The sequence below is a fragment of the Magnolia sinica genome, chromosome 10 (assembly GCF_029962835.1).
Source record: "Magnolia sinica isolate HGM2019 chromosome 10, MsV1, whole genome shotgun sequence".
Classification (NCBI taxonomy): Eukaryota; Viridiplantae; Streptophyta; class Magnoliopsida; order Magnoliales; family Magnoliaceae; genus Magnolia; species Magnolia sinica.
Window position 1 is genome coordinate 57,703,777 of NC_080582.1, and position 15,317 is coordinate 57,719,093.

The following is a 15,317-nucleotide window of genomic DNA, read 5'->3' on the forward strand; positions in this document are numbered from 1 at the left end:
ATGTTGACCTTGTAGCATGCCTCGTCATGGTAGGAGTGAGGTTGGGCCTTCCTGTCAATCAGTCAATCCTTGTTATGTACCTCGGGAGGTGTAACACCCCGTACTTTTCGGTACTCGGGTGTTACCATGAGAACCTAGCTCAGAATAAACGTAAACTCAATTTGTCTGAATGCTCACCTTCGCTCTAGCATGAATGGGTAGTTGGGGGCAATTTTCACCCATAGATGAAGCCATCCATCCGTCATCTTTCAAGATGGACTATCACACCCCCAGATGGACCTACTTTTGGAGATTTAATCTCCTCAATGGACAAATTTAAACCATCCATTGTCAACATATCATAAGATCCACCGTTCATCATGTTCTTAACAACCTATGATCAAACCACACCTAAACCACACGATCCAGTTTAAGTCTGACCTCTTGAAGAATGTGAACCAATATATCGAAGCATACATCACTAGTTTCGGGACCCAAATTAGTAGATCCACTGATCATCGAGTCTAGGTAATTTGATTGGGCGAGTCAGCCAATAGATTACACCATTGGAACATTTGCGTATAAATCTAACTAGCAGATTTCAATTAAACAATCCATAGGACCCTTTAGGGTCGGGTTTAGTCACATTTGATAGCGATCCAACTGATAAATCATTCAAGATATGGTCCACCTAAGCCTTGAAATCTACCTCATCCTTCGGGTTGGTCCAAATTAGAGTTGACAAAACAATGGAAGGAGTAAATTAGTTTAAATCACCAATGTTGGATCCAGGATGGATAGATCCACCATCCATCTAATCTACAATTAATCTAACCCTCAAATAATACAGTCAAATCGCCCGATCATTAGGAGTGTCACAGAATCAAATTCAGGGTCCATCCGACCATTGAATTAACTTAAATAAATGAAATAGCTCGAACTAATCGAGCATGGCCCACCTAAACTTTAGATCTACCAAATCTTTGGTCAAGTGTTGTACCTAGACCCATGGGAGCTGATGGACGGTCCAGATTTCACTAATCAACATGGTGGACCCCACTTTTAGGAGTCACAAGTGCACAAGGGAGCGTGCACTCACTGTGCACTGGACCAAGTGACTTGGTCAAACGAGTTTGACCCGAAGAAGAAAGATTTCTTCCTGCTTTTGTCTTCCTGCCAACGACGGCGTTTGAAAAATGCCATTGGTTGTGTTGATCATGGCCCACCAATGTCTAATCCAAATCATCTGTAACACCCCGGTTCTCAAAACCCGAGTACACTACTCGTTTTCCAAAAACCCAAGCATTAACCTTTAAATATCCCAAATTCCAAGTACATTTTTTTTTCTTTTTATCAGAGTTAATAAACTAGCGGGATAGAAGCAAATCAAGGATAAGAGGGAGTCCAAATATACATAACCAATATTTCAAGTGGTTACCTAAAAACTTATACAAATCAATGTCTTAAGTTTTTACAATGCATAACAGTACAAAGTAAATACAGATGAAGTTAGGAATAGAGAGTTACAAGATCATCTAGCTCCTCTTATTCCATATGAACGCTAGCATACACGTCATTTGCGTCTCCTGCGCACTAAGTACGGTTTGATAGCGTCAATGGCTATCGCAGTGAGGTATAACCCCCAAGATTTATCGTATCATCAAGATAATTAAGTATAGTTATCATAGACAATGTATAACAATTATTACAAAATAATTATCATGGAAATCAGATAAGATTCACCAGATACACGTTCATTAAATAAATTTCACAAAGATAATCTTCTATAAATGCATGGATGCATGCACATGCTCACAGACCTGGGGATGCACATCCAGCTGATAAAAAGTTGCCCAAGGAGAACTAGCCACCCGAAAAAGTACTCAAAGGTACGCCCAAGGAGAGCCAGCCACCCGGAAAAGACTATGATATATAGATCGCCCAAGGAGGACTAGTCACCCGGAAAAATACACAAAGGTATGCCCAAGGAGAACTAACCACTCGGAAAAGACCATAATAATATATATTGCCCAAGGAGATCTAGCCACCCGGAAAGTACTCAAGGTATGCCCAAGGAGAACTAGTCACCCGAAAAAGACCATATGCCATGAAAATGCATGATTAGCCCAACCATTATTATTTCAATTTCAAACAATCATTTTAAGAAAGCTCAAAGGTCACTATAGGGATTTGTCACCCAGCATAGGCCGACAACTCAGGCATAGTGTTGCATTCCACCATCGCTGGCTCATGAAACTAACAAATAAGATGTTTTAAGGTAACCGACTCAACTAGTGGCCAATCGTAGTCCAACAAGTGAAACTTACTATTGCAAAGTGGTATAAAATAATCCATTAAAGCCGCAAAATGGCAAGTATTTCATAAAAGCCGTAAGGGCCAAATATTCCACCTAATGGTGTGATTAAAAGAGACTATTCCCCAAAAGCCACATAGGCATAAATGGTCCACAAGGTGGTAAGTCCACAACATAAATTTATTTAACCCATTTCACAGATGGTCACTAGTTCAAGGATCTCTTAAAACACCATCAAGTGATCATGAATGGCAAATTAAATCATGTATAATATAGCACACGCATATCTAAAGCATTCATTTCAAATCTAAATAGGGATATTCAAGTCCATAGCATGTTCAAATATTTGACTTTCAATTCAATCAATCAACCATATTAACTAATCAATAAGATAGATGAAAGAAGATGAATACATATGCCAAATATCAAGATGTAGAAAAGCTTGAAGGGTGATCCTCACCTTTCAAGAGTCGGATTGACTTCCCGTGTTGTTGGAATTGGTTGCACATGTTCGCGAATCCAATCCTACCGCAATTTAGATTATTTGTTCAATTAGAACTCCATATCATTCCTTAAGATTATACTTAGAGATTTAAATAGTATAGAAGTTAAGCATGATGACCTAAAGAAGATGATTTGAATTCCAATATAAGAATAGCATAGTTAGATAATCGCTATATTGAATTTTTAAGTTAAAACTCTGAAATCAACTTACTTATGTGAGTCATGGTGCGACTCGACTTCAAACCAAGTCAAATTCTTCAACCTGGCTTTTTCTGCAATAATGTTGGCCAAGCTGGACTGAAACTCAACCCACGCCTGGCTAGACTCATTGCTATAACAGTGGGTCGACTCTCTAAGTCAACTTAGTGGGTCTAAAACCAATCAAACTCATTTTGGAACCGAGTTCAACCAGTGATGTAATCCCTTGTTGGCACAACGAGTTCTGAGTTTGAAGAACCACCCAGTCCACATCCTGTAGTGGCCAAAATGGGTTTACTTAGCTATTGACTTGGTAGAACTTGTCAGATTACCGAGCCAAACCCAATCCGACCCAATAGACTGCAACTCTCCCCATCTCATTCTTCTTCTTTTCTCCTTTCTTTTTCTTCATGGACTGCAACAATTAGGGATGGACAGCTTCAGCCGAGTCAAGTGGTTTTGACATCCCTGACTTCAACTTGGACGGGAGTGCGGCACCCCCCCATCTCTCTCTCTGTCTCATTTTTCCTACCATTCAGTCACTCTCTCCTTCTCCTTCTATTCTCTTTCCTTTTATTCTCTACCTACTTCTTTCTTGCTGCTCGTCCTAGGGAACCGAGACCCGGCTTGATCTTGCACCGGCTCGGACTGAGTCAGTGTAACTGTGCAGCAACAGAGATGGCACTCTTTCTCTGATCTTCTTTTTCTTCCTTCTGCTTCTCTCTCTCTCTCTCTCTCTCTCTCTCTCTCTCTCTCTTTTCTTCTCTAGTAATGCCTAGCAACCTGACCCGATGTGAGTCTCGGTCCAAGTTGGCTGGTTTGGCAACGAGTCAGGCTCCAACTCGACCTGTGCAGTGCCTCTCTCTCCCTCTTTCTCTTTTTGTCTCTTTCTTTCCTTTCCTCGAAAAATGCCCTAATTCTTGGCTATTTACAGCCTTGAGGAGATCTAGAAGGATCGGCTCTTTATCGTCCGATTAGTTACGATTTTAGCTAACTTAATCTATAGTGCTTTATGGCCATCAGATTAAATCAAGCTTGTGTGGCTTCGATCAAGTGTCAAGGATGCACTAATGGGACCCTGAACCACCCGTCTAACGTCTTAGATCCGAACGTGGGGCCCACTTAAAGGAGATGGGTATTTTGGATTAATGGAGGAGATGATGAGGTTGATATGGTGGATTTCAGCTTAATGGCTATTCTTTCAATCTAATTTGTTTGGATGGTGTGGATTTCATCCTAGAACACAGTGGGACCCACCATTTGAATGGTCGTTTGGGTTTTCTAATGAGATTAGGTTTCCGTTTGCGGCGGCAGCTCTTTTGTTGTAAAGAAGCCCTAACTCGTGTGGAGTGGAATGGACGGCTGAGATTTTCCTGTGTGAAGGGTTTGGATTAAAGGAGAATCCCGCACATGGGCTGCCAGCTAAGAAGGAAAATGGATTTCCATTTTCGAAAATGAGTCATGTGCACAACTCGTCTTGCGCTAGATCTCGTGCGCACATGGGTGCATAAATGGGTGTGAAGAGTTAGGCTTTGGCTACTTTCGAGAGCTTGTCAAGATGGACGGTTTGAATTATTTATCCGATCTTAGGTGGTGGCTACATCTTATTCGGAATGAATGTTTGTCCAGTCACGAGTGATGTGTGCGTGTATTGCGTGCTCGCACGCATGTAACTCTGCGTAAAATTTCCTAAGGTTGGTGGAATCCAAGTCCTGTTTATGATGGACCATTCAGATCAATGGTCCGATCTTAATTGGGGCCCACCTGATCGAGGTTTGCGAACACAGCTCGTTCGCTGGCAGTTTTAAAAGAAAAGGGGAGGGAAATAGCTTCCTTTTTCGAAAAGCATCAGGTCAACACATAGTTGACCCAATTTTTGGTTTGGTGTATCGTGGGTTCACACCCTTCTGTGTACACTCGGTATAAAGGTGGGGTCCACGGTGATATTTTATTGGATCCACATCATCAATTCCACACTATAACACTTAATAGGTCATTAAATTGATTTTCTAGTAGATCTGTCCGTCAGACGGGCCATAAATTTAGGTTTTTGCCCTTTAATTGTAGATTTTTCACTCATCCAATGGTCGGATTACATTCAATCTGACTATCCACGGCTATAATTGTCCTAGGGATTCTAATTTCTATTTAAATGAGTTTTTTAACAGTTGAGTTTGGAGCTGGATGATCATGATCCCTAAATTTGTGGTTAACCCACAACTCGTGAAATTCTAATGGTCGAATCACTTCATGAGACAAGTTTCTCGATGATTCAGGGTTATAAGACTAATTACACGGGACTTAATGGCTAATATGGGATTGAATAGCCCATTTGTTACATTATGGTGGAGATTTTATCTTATCAGATATCAATGACTAATGGATGGTGGATTCGACGACCTCATTCCCAAAATTGAGTTCGTACAACTTTGTCAATTTAACAAGGCTTAGTTGCTATTTTATCCCAATTGGGTTCCCGAACTTAGGTCTTTTACGCTTCGATGTGAATTCCTTGTTGATGTAATAGTTCTTATTGTAAGTCAATGGTTGGATGACTCAATATATGAACGGAGGTGGTTCCTAATGATCTAATTTATGTTAGAATGAAGTGAACAATTAAATGAGTTGGTTTGTGCCTATTTTAACTTAGGTCTTTATGGTAATACCCGAGTACTGTAAAGTATGGGGTGTTACAATCTACCCCCTTAAAGAGAATTTCATCATCAAAATTCAATATTTCCTCCACTACAGTCAACACAAATATCTTTTTAACTATGTTTCTAATCACTCATTACTTTCCTTTCGAATTGTATGTGTATGTACGTACACATGTATACAACTAATCATCAAAATTGGGGTTGTTGAATCCGTCTAAACCCCTAAAGTTTCATACGATGATTCATACGTGCAGCTGCACAAACATGGGCGCAGTTAGGCTGTGTGCAACAACTTTTTGAAAATGAAAAAATCCATTTTCTCTCTTTCCACGCTGGCGATCCGCGCGGCTTTACTTCTTTCCATCTTAGCCATTCACCACAATGCAATCCTAGCCCTCCACTTAAAGCAATGTGGTTTAGGGTTTTCCTCCATACTTGGGAGAAAACTGCAATTGGTTTCATTATACCAGCTACGTACAACCATCTCCCAACAAGAAAATAGATCTGGGACGTTTATTTTCAATCCTAGGGTTCTGATCGGGCTAGGGAAATTCTATAAGGATAGTAGGAGCCGAGTGCAAACTAGATTTTCTTCCTTGGTCCTACCACGGCCCTAGAAATCGACTGAGCTTCTGTTAGTCAAAACCACCGGGAAGATCACTCCGAAACCTCCCTCCTGTAAGCTCCTTAGACTAATTCTTACCATCCCCACGGCTCGGATTGAAGAAAACTCCATCAGATGGCAATCCGCTGTTAGAGTTGGAGCTTCTTCCCCGAGAGCTCAAGATCTTCTCCGTTGTTGTCGTAACTCGCACCGAGTTTTGGGCGCCTGAGCGGAGTTCTGACTCGGTCTGGTTCTCTTCAAAGGAAGAAAGGAAGGTAGAAGACTGAGAAAGAGAGAAGACAGTAAGAGAGGGAGAGAGAGAGAGAGAGAGAGAGAACAATGTCCTCTTTCTGCCTGTTGACCCATTGCCGCCCAGCTCGACTCGGACCGAGTCGGTCTGGGTCTGGTTGCGCGATCTGTTTGGTTGTAAGAGAAAGAAAGCAAGAAAAGAATCAGCGAAGGAGGAGAAACAAGGGAGAAAGAGAGAAAGACATGGAGTTGATGTTGCTATCGCACCGAGTCGGGCTGGGGGAAGTTGTTGCCTAGTTTGGGTCGAGCTTAGTCTATGCTGGGAACAATAGAGGAAGAGAAAGGAGAAGGGAGAAGGGAAAGAGAGGAAAAGAAAATGAGAGAGAGAGAGGGACCGTGAAAGGTTACTGCTGCTGCTACTGTTGCTGACTCAGTGTCTAAGTTCGGTCTGGACGAGCCCAGACACTGTCTGGTCTAGCAGGAAAAGAAAACAAGAAAGAAAGGGAGAGAGAGGACGCTGTCCTCTTTTCTTTTTCTTTTTCTTCTTGTGCCACTGCTGCTGGTGCACTGAGTTGGGTCGACTAAGCAACTGAGTTCTAGGTTATATGTGCCTCAGTTCAACCTGTCTGAGATGGTTGCCCAGTCGTGGAATTCCGCTACTTAGAAAATGATAGCTGATCTCAGTGGTTGAATTCATTCTAGCCTGGATACAAGGTTTGGACCGAGTTGTGTTTTAAGTTGAGGCCGAATCGGGACTGAGTTGAGTCAAGTGAGTCACATTACAAAATTTGGAATTTGAAGCCTCCAAATTAGATCTTCCTTATTCAAATTGATTTAAAATCAAGATGAGTTCAGGTTGGAGTCAAAGTGAGTCAAATTGATCGTACGAGGTGAGTTGATCTCTTAATTATTTTACTGGAATGTTATTTAGAGCTTGATCTAGGTTAATTAACATTATTTTTTTATTTTAAATTAGGGAATTGGAGCTCCCCAATTTTCACCATTGAGTCGCATTTGAGTGAGTTGAATTGATTTAGATTGAGTTCGAGCAAATGCTAGTTGACAAGACTTGATCTTAAGATTTGTTTTGGCGTTGCTGGCAACTTGTGTAGTCAATCCACACTCTAAGGTGAGGACTCACCCTCTGATCTTCCCACTTAAATTCATTAAACTAATCGTAGATGATGCCTTAATCCCTCCCATTTAGTATCCCCTAAGTTACTTGATTGAGTTACTTAACTTATTATGAGAATATGTGAATATGTTAATATGTTGTGCACCTGATTCCTGTGTTAGATAATGAACATATCTCTTTAATTATAGCAAGCATAAATGATCGATGATAACATTAGTTGTACATGGTTAATTAACTATATGTTTGCCATTTGCGATTGAGTGATGTAAAGAATGAAATCGGGCATGAACTCACCATTTTGCGGTCCATATTTGACTTACGTGACTTGGATCGTACATCTGCCTTACATGGCTTGGATCACACTTTACCTTACATGGCTTGGACCGCATATTTACCCTACGTGGCTTGGATCGTTTATTTACCCTTTTGTGACCTTAATGGAACATTGATGCCCTTTTATGGCTAATTGATTCTCTCTTCATCTTGCGGTGTTTAATCGTATGGTGATTTTCGGGTAGAGCGGGTGTTCACTTAGCGATTTCCAAGCCATCTTGCAATTTTCACGTATGATATAATTTTTTGGTGAACTTTTGTATGTTAGTTTTTTAACCATCTTGCGGTGTTCAGTCGTACTATGATATCTAGGTGGACTGGGTGTAACGCCCTGAAATTTGGGGGTCGAGCATAACTCAGCTCCCGAGTTCCAAAACATCACTTATGCAACATATTTAATGATGGATGTATGTTGACTATATTAGTGCATAAAACATGGGATAGATTAAGCCAAAACATAGATATGATTCAGGGATAAGTGAATAAAGCAAGCGGAAGACTTATAGTAAAATGTGTACAAGTGTAAATCCCTGAATTACATATACAAGCCAGATCGTATGAAAGTGTTATTTAACAAAATTGTAAGTATCAAATTACATCATTTAAGTTCCCAAAAATAATCCCAAAATCCCGCACATCAGACCGAGGCTCTCTAGAACCCGTCTGAAAACTGCATATAAGAGAAGGCAGCCTTATCATCATCCAGCTCCCACTTTGCCCCAGAAGTCGCATCCACATCTGCAACATCAGAGCCTAAGACAGAGTCTGGTGGGTGTTTAACACCGCCTCAGAAACGTGGGAGTGAGTGATCAACTCAGTGGAACAATAAGGCACTGGTTAACATGTTATCAGTTCAATCAAACAGTAATGATAAAGCAAGATAATTAAATAAATCCTAAGTACTCTTGTTAATGCAAGGATGTATGCAATATGATGCATGCCTCACGCGTACACCCTCAGCGTCTCCATCTTACGTTATACATGACATCGCTTCAAAGTGCGCCACATCTACAAAGCACATGCAAATGCGGTGCATGGATATGATTACCAAGTTGTTATTAGTCCATTTCACATAGCCAGATTGGGAAGTTAAGATACCTTCCTCATATCACCATCCAAACAGTGATCCATACTAGGGTCGTCAATCCTAGACATCTCATACGATCATATGTTTGAGGTCGTAGCAAAGGGCTCGTCACCAATCAATGCACGCCTTTCATGCCTTTACTACCACAGTTCGGCTCGTCACCTCCTTGCGGTATCCAGGTATGCTCGAGGTCACTACAAAGGGCTCGTCACCAATCAATGTAGGCCGACAGCACGAATATAGTGTCCCATACCACCATAATCGGCTCACGAGTTTAGTTGCTCACTGGTCACTACGGGGAGGCTCGTCACCCCAGCGTAGGCCGACAGCTCGACCACGGTGTCCCATACCACCATGCCCGGCTCATGAGTCTTAGCGGATCAAGTACCATAGTTAATAGGATTTCACTGGTGAGTTCGGTACCCTAGATTCAAACAGTAGCGTCCAATACATGGTGAACATACATCGGACAATCGGGTTACTTGACGAACTCGACTTGCACGAGCGCACGTTGAATTGAACGACATAGAGTGCGCAAACACTCCGCGTGGCCAAACCACTGCCGACAACTCTAATACGGCTCGGGTTTGTCTAATACGTCCTACGTGGCGAAAGCAATCTCAACCATGAACATAGGGTCAATTACCGATTTCCTGGACTAAGGCATAGTCCCAAACATCTTACACTACTACAGATATTCATATGGAATGTAAAACAATAATGGAACAACAACTCAAATCATGGTACATACGCATCTGAAGAATATCAACTTAACATAAATGTAAGCATAGGTAATGCTTGAATTTAAATAACTTAGAATGTAACTGCATAAAGGAAATCATGCGCATCAATAAGAGTATTGAAAATCACTTCTCAACGCCCACAATAAGTGTAATAAGTTACACTTTAGATCATTCATGCATTTCTACAAACACTTAGCATACATGGAACAACATACATGACGTATGTTGAAATACATGTACTTAGACAATTCCTTTTACCAAGGAGTTGTCATACATGCACCTAGCATACATACATGACAAATAATCATGGCAAACACAAGTGCATATTTTATACGTATACGGTACTTTATAAATACACATAGAATACACAAATCTCAATATAACACATGCATATCAGGAAAACAATGTAAACACAACATTTGGCATGTGAAATCTCATCTATAATAAGAATAAATCACTAACTGAGATTGAAAGGCTTGAAAACCATAACCTATACACTTAAAGTCCGCACCTTAAGCAAGGAAAGAACCACCAAACTGATTTAGACGAGTTGTCTTCGTCAACGGCGAAAGAATACCCTAAAACAAGGATAGAAATGAGATACAACAACACCAAGACTAATCTAAGCTCTAGCACAAGTTAGGGTTAGGTTAACTTACCCCAAAAGAACTCAGAACCGTCAGAAGAACGATTCAAAGTGAAGGTTCAAAGATGAAGAAGAACAAGGAAGAATCCAAGATGATTCACCAACTTATCTCTCTCACTTCCTCTCTCTTTTCCACTCTCTTTCCAAGCTAGGGTTAGAGAAAATTCGTATGGAAAAGAGAGCTAGGGTTTAAGGACTATAAATAGGCCTATTCTTGATGAAAATAACCCCAGGGTCAAGGTATACTTAAGTTATAACCAAAGTAAGTCTTTCTCGATCCAACGAAGCACTTCTGGTGGGCCTATAACCACGAAAGGTTGGACTTAAGCTCACTGACCATGGATCTAGGTCAAGCTGAGTTTTCGTACCGACCGGCTCTTCAAATAAGCCGTGGTGGACCACACTCAATTCAACGGTCACGCAATCTCGATCAGGTCCACAAGCACTAGGATATGCCTGGGCCAACTATCCTGATCAGAGGGTGAAATTGGGTCAGAATCTAACGGTCAGATAGCTTAAAATCGTTGCGCAAGCGACACGACTCAGATTCCATAAAAACATAATAAATATCCAACCGTTCTCACACTCTTCACTCCGAACTCAAGTAAATCGACCCAGAACATCAGATGGACTTGATTTTCGAGGTGATGGTCAAGCCCAACTCAGTGACCGCAACAGCCTAAGATCATCGCCATCGGACTTTCGACGCGCGGTCCAGGTCCGATCCAGATCTTCTAAAAATTCCCCAGAACAACTGGATTTAGCGATGGATCCCAGATTTCAGAGTAACGTAGCGCTAACTAATCTACAAGTTTAGAGCCATGCAGATACAATTTAAAGTGATTGATGTGAATTTCACAAGCAATCGAGTATAGCGCTAATTACCCCAAAAACAACTACTTAAGGAAAGATTAGCACAAAAATTCCAAGGTCGTTACACTGGGTGTTCGCTTAGCGATTTCCTAGCCATCTTGCAGTGTTCAGTCATATTGTGATTTCCGAATGGAGCGGGTGTCCGCTTAGCAATTTCCTAGTCATCTTGCGGTGTTCACGTGCGATATGATTTTCAGGTGAAGTAGATGTTTGTATGTTGTTCTCTCTTCATCTTACGGTGTTCAATCGTATTATGATTTCCGGGTGGACCGAGTGTTCGCCTAGTGATTTTCTAGCCATCTTACGGTGGTCACGTACGATATGATTTTCAGGTGAAGTAGAAGTTTGAAGCTTAGTTTTCAATGGAGTTTGTAAGATTGATTATTTGACTATCTGGACACGTCCCCTTTTATTGCGATTTCTATTACATTTTCTTAATGTTGAGATTATGTTGACTAGCTTATTTCTGAATATATGATCATGATTTTAAATTGCGTTGTTTAATGTCTCTTCCAATATATTATGATTTAACCTGGATTATGAATGATGAGTGTGTAATCTTAGAGGGTACTCCTCACTGGGATAGCCATTGACGCTATAAAACCATATCAGTTGATGCAGGTGTAAAGCAAGCCAATGTTGTTCACTGGGTTACTAGATCAGATGGGCTAGCAGAGGAGCTGGACGGGGTCCCTACGGCCCATATTGAGCTCCACCATTAGATGATAGATTTCTGTTTTTAAATTAATGAACTTTGTTATTTGAAGGGTGTATAAGTCCTGTATGGGTGCTACATTTGGAATTTTGTGAGGATCAGAATATTTTTTTATTTAATGCATGGTTTACGCTAACTACATTACTGTTAACTCTAATTAATGATAAGCAGTTCAAATTTACACTGAATTTATAAGCTAACACTTGGGTTTTTAAAGAACGAGTCATATACTCGGGTTCCAAAAATCAGGGCATTACAGGAGGCTCGACACCTTTCAGATGTGGCTCGGGAAGGAAGGGCTCCTGCAGTCTTAAGGGGTCGTGGAGTCCGCAGCCATTGGCTGGATTGGTTCATGGATCACTAGCCATTATTTTTTCAGGTGTTGGAGTGTACTCCACTCTACGACTTGTTCAGAGTTCGTCTAAGCAAGACGAATATGGTGCTTTTATCTGTACTAACTGAGCAGTGGCGTGCTGAGACCCACACGTTTCATCTTCCCTTTGGAGAATGGGGAGTCACTCCTTATGATATTTTCATTCAGCTTAGTCTTCGACACTAGGGGGATCTATTCCTTTCGAGGAGGATCTCCCTATTCCTACCGTGGATAACTAGATGAGTCTTCTAAGGATGGTTCCTCATTCTTCAGACTTCTCAGAGCCCAAATTCAAATTGTTATGGCTATCGGCAGATTCCACAAACTAAGGCCGAAGCGATTGTGAAAGCTCATGCCTTAATTCTGTATACTTTGGGAGCCATGATCTTCTTTCATGGAAATGAGTTGGTGAGATCCCGTCTGCTGAGGCTTGTGGCAAATATTGCTTTTCCTACGCTGTATAACTGGAATGTTGCGCTTCTGGCCCATTTGTACGAAGGGTTGGACAAGGCTAGTCGTTGCAGTAGTAGGTTGATGACTGACTTTTATCTAGTCATTGAGGTGTGTATTGAACCCTTTAGCCTCGTCTCCTTTCTTATGAAGGTGCATTCTGATGATCGATCCTTGTGCAGGTTTACTTTTTTGACCACTTCACACATTTGGGTCCTACCTTGATAAATCACACCCCTCCTTTCCCTCGTATGATGTTGTGGTATAAGGATAACCGCGGCCATACCTGCTAATTTTCAGATCTCACCTGGAGATCTAATGTGGTTGCCTTGATTCCTGATGATATGAGCAAATGCTTTTTCATGCCTCGTTCTTTTTGTCTGTACTCTTAACCTAACCTTTAAATTGTTTTTATCAGTTCCACACCAGGCCTTACTTTCGATCGGCCGCCACTCTTACTCCTGAGGCTCAGGAAGCTTTCCAGGCTTCCTGTCGTCGTCGCATTTTGGAGGATCCTCGAGTGACGAAGTGGTACTTGGGAGAGAGACTCTTTTAGTAGTTGACTGGTAGTTCCCTTATACCGTTCAGCCCACTGTCCAAACTAACAAACTGGAGGGCAGTTCTTGAGCGTGAGTTGGCAGCTGCTCTGGAGGGTTATGAAGTCAGTGCATTCATTGATCCAGCGAGAGAGCATAGCTCCTGGTGTGACCAGTACGGCATAGTCCCATTGTGAGTAATGCTTATGCTCCTGGTGGCGGCGCGCGCTTTGCTAGAGGGGGCCTTTTGGGACCCGAAGTTCCTTTGAAGGGTACGGATGATTATATACCTGATGAATAGTGTCTTTTTATCATTTCTACCCATGTATCTTCTATGTACATTCTTCTGTACATACCAGAATTTGCTTATCCGGTGTTACCTTTCGCATTGCATTTTAAGCCCTCCTATTGATATGATTGCGCATCATGTTGAGTTTTTGGCTTCCCCTAGCATCCATGATGGACCCATGCATGATTGGTGTGAAATCCATGTCCGGGCAGTAGTCAGACTACCGCGAGCGGTAATCTAATTACCACTCGTTGACCTCTACTGATTTTCTGAGAATGGTAAGTTGTCGCAGCAGAGGGCACATATCTTGAGGGCAAGTGATAATCTGATTATCGCCCCTATTCTGCTTTTCTTCCAGCAACAGCAGCTTCCTCTTTGTTCATCTGAGGTTGCTGTCTTGACATTCCTCTCTGTATTTTACAGCTTAAATCTTCCCTTTTGTCTTCTTTTCCTTCCTTTTGTGCCCTCTTTTGTCATCTTCTCTATCTTGTCTTCTTCCCTCTATCTTTTTCAATGGCTTGAAATGGAGGGAACCTTAGTGGGTTTAACAATGGTGAGAGCATGGGTCCACCCATTGAGGTAAATGATGCACCTCTTTCCATTTTTTATAATGAGATGGTGGATGAGAGCTCATTTATGGATGGAGCTCTTAATGATGGGTTGGTGGGTATTAATGGTGGTTTGGTAGGGCCACTTGAAGAGTTGAATGCCATTTATGGTGTGGCTCCAACCGCCAATAATGGTGAGATGGATTTTGGTAAGGTGGTAGGAGGAGGTTTGGGAGATGGATGGTTGTTTGATGGTTTGGATGGGCTTACTCTTGGTGGGCCATTGGGTAGTGAGGATGGAGATTTTGGTGGGTTGATTTTTAGGAGTTTGGGTGTGGACATGTCATTGGATGGTGTGGATGGGACCATGATGATGGTGGATGGTCCGAATTTGGTCATGGTTGATGGCATGGGTTTTGATGGTGGAGATGATGGCTTGATTGTGATGGGTGGGGTGGATCATGGGGATGGTTTGTTAGATGGTGAGTCCCATCTTGTTGGTTTGTTTATGATGGATGGTTTGGATGGGACGGATCATGGGGTTTTGGGGGATGATGGGCCCCACATTGATAGTTTGGGTGTGATGGATGGTTTAGATGAGATGGGTTATGGGGATCTGATGGATGCGTCGAATGGGATGGATCATGGGACTTTGACAGGTGGTGCCCCCCTTGTTGATGGTTTAGGCATGATTTTTGGTGCGAGTTACGAGGTTGTGATGGGTGGTGATGGTGCGGTTGTTGATTTGGATGATGGTGGAGATCTGGGTGGTGGTCTTGATAGTTCTTTGTACTGGAGTGGCCCTAGTATTGCAATGCTTGGGGTAGGTACTTTTCTAACAGCTCCGGATGTGATGATTGTGGGTGACTCTGGTCCGCCTGTTGCTACTTTTCAGGACATGCTTCGCGAGGCTATGGGAGCGTCTGGCTTCTTTCGTCACCATGAGATTGACTTTTTGGATGAGGGGATGCCTATTTTTGATGACTCACCAGCCGATCTAGGCCTCCAGATTGTTGAGGGTGTGCCAGTTCGTCTCTGTCGCCTGCAACCACGCGGTACCAATTTAGAGAGGCTTCGCATCTGG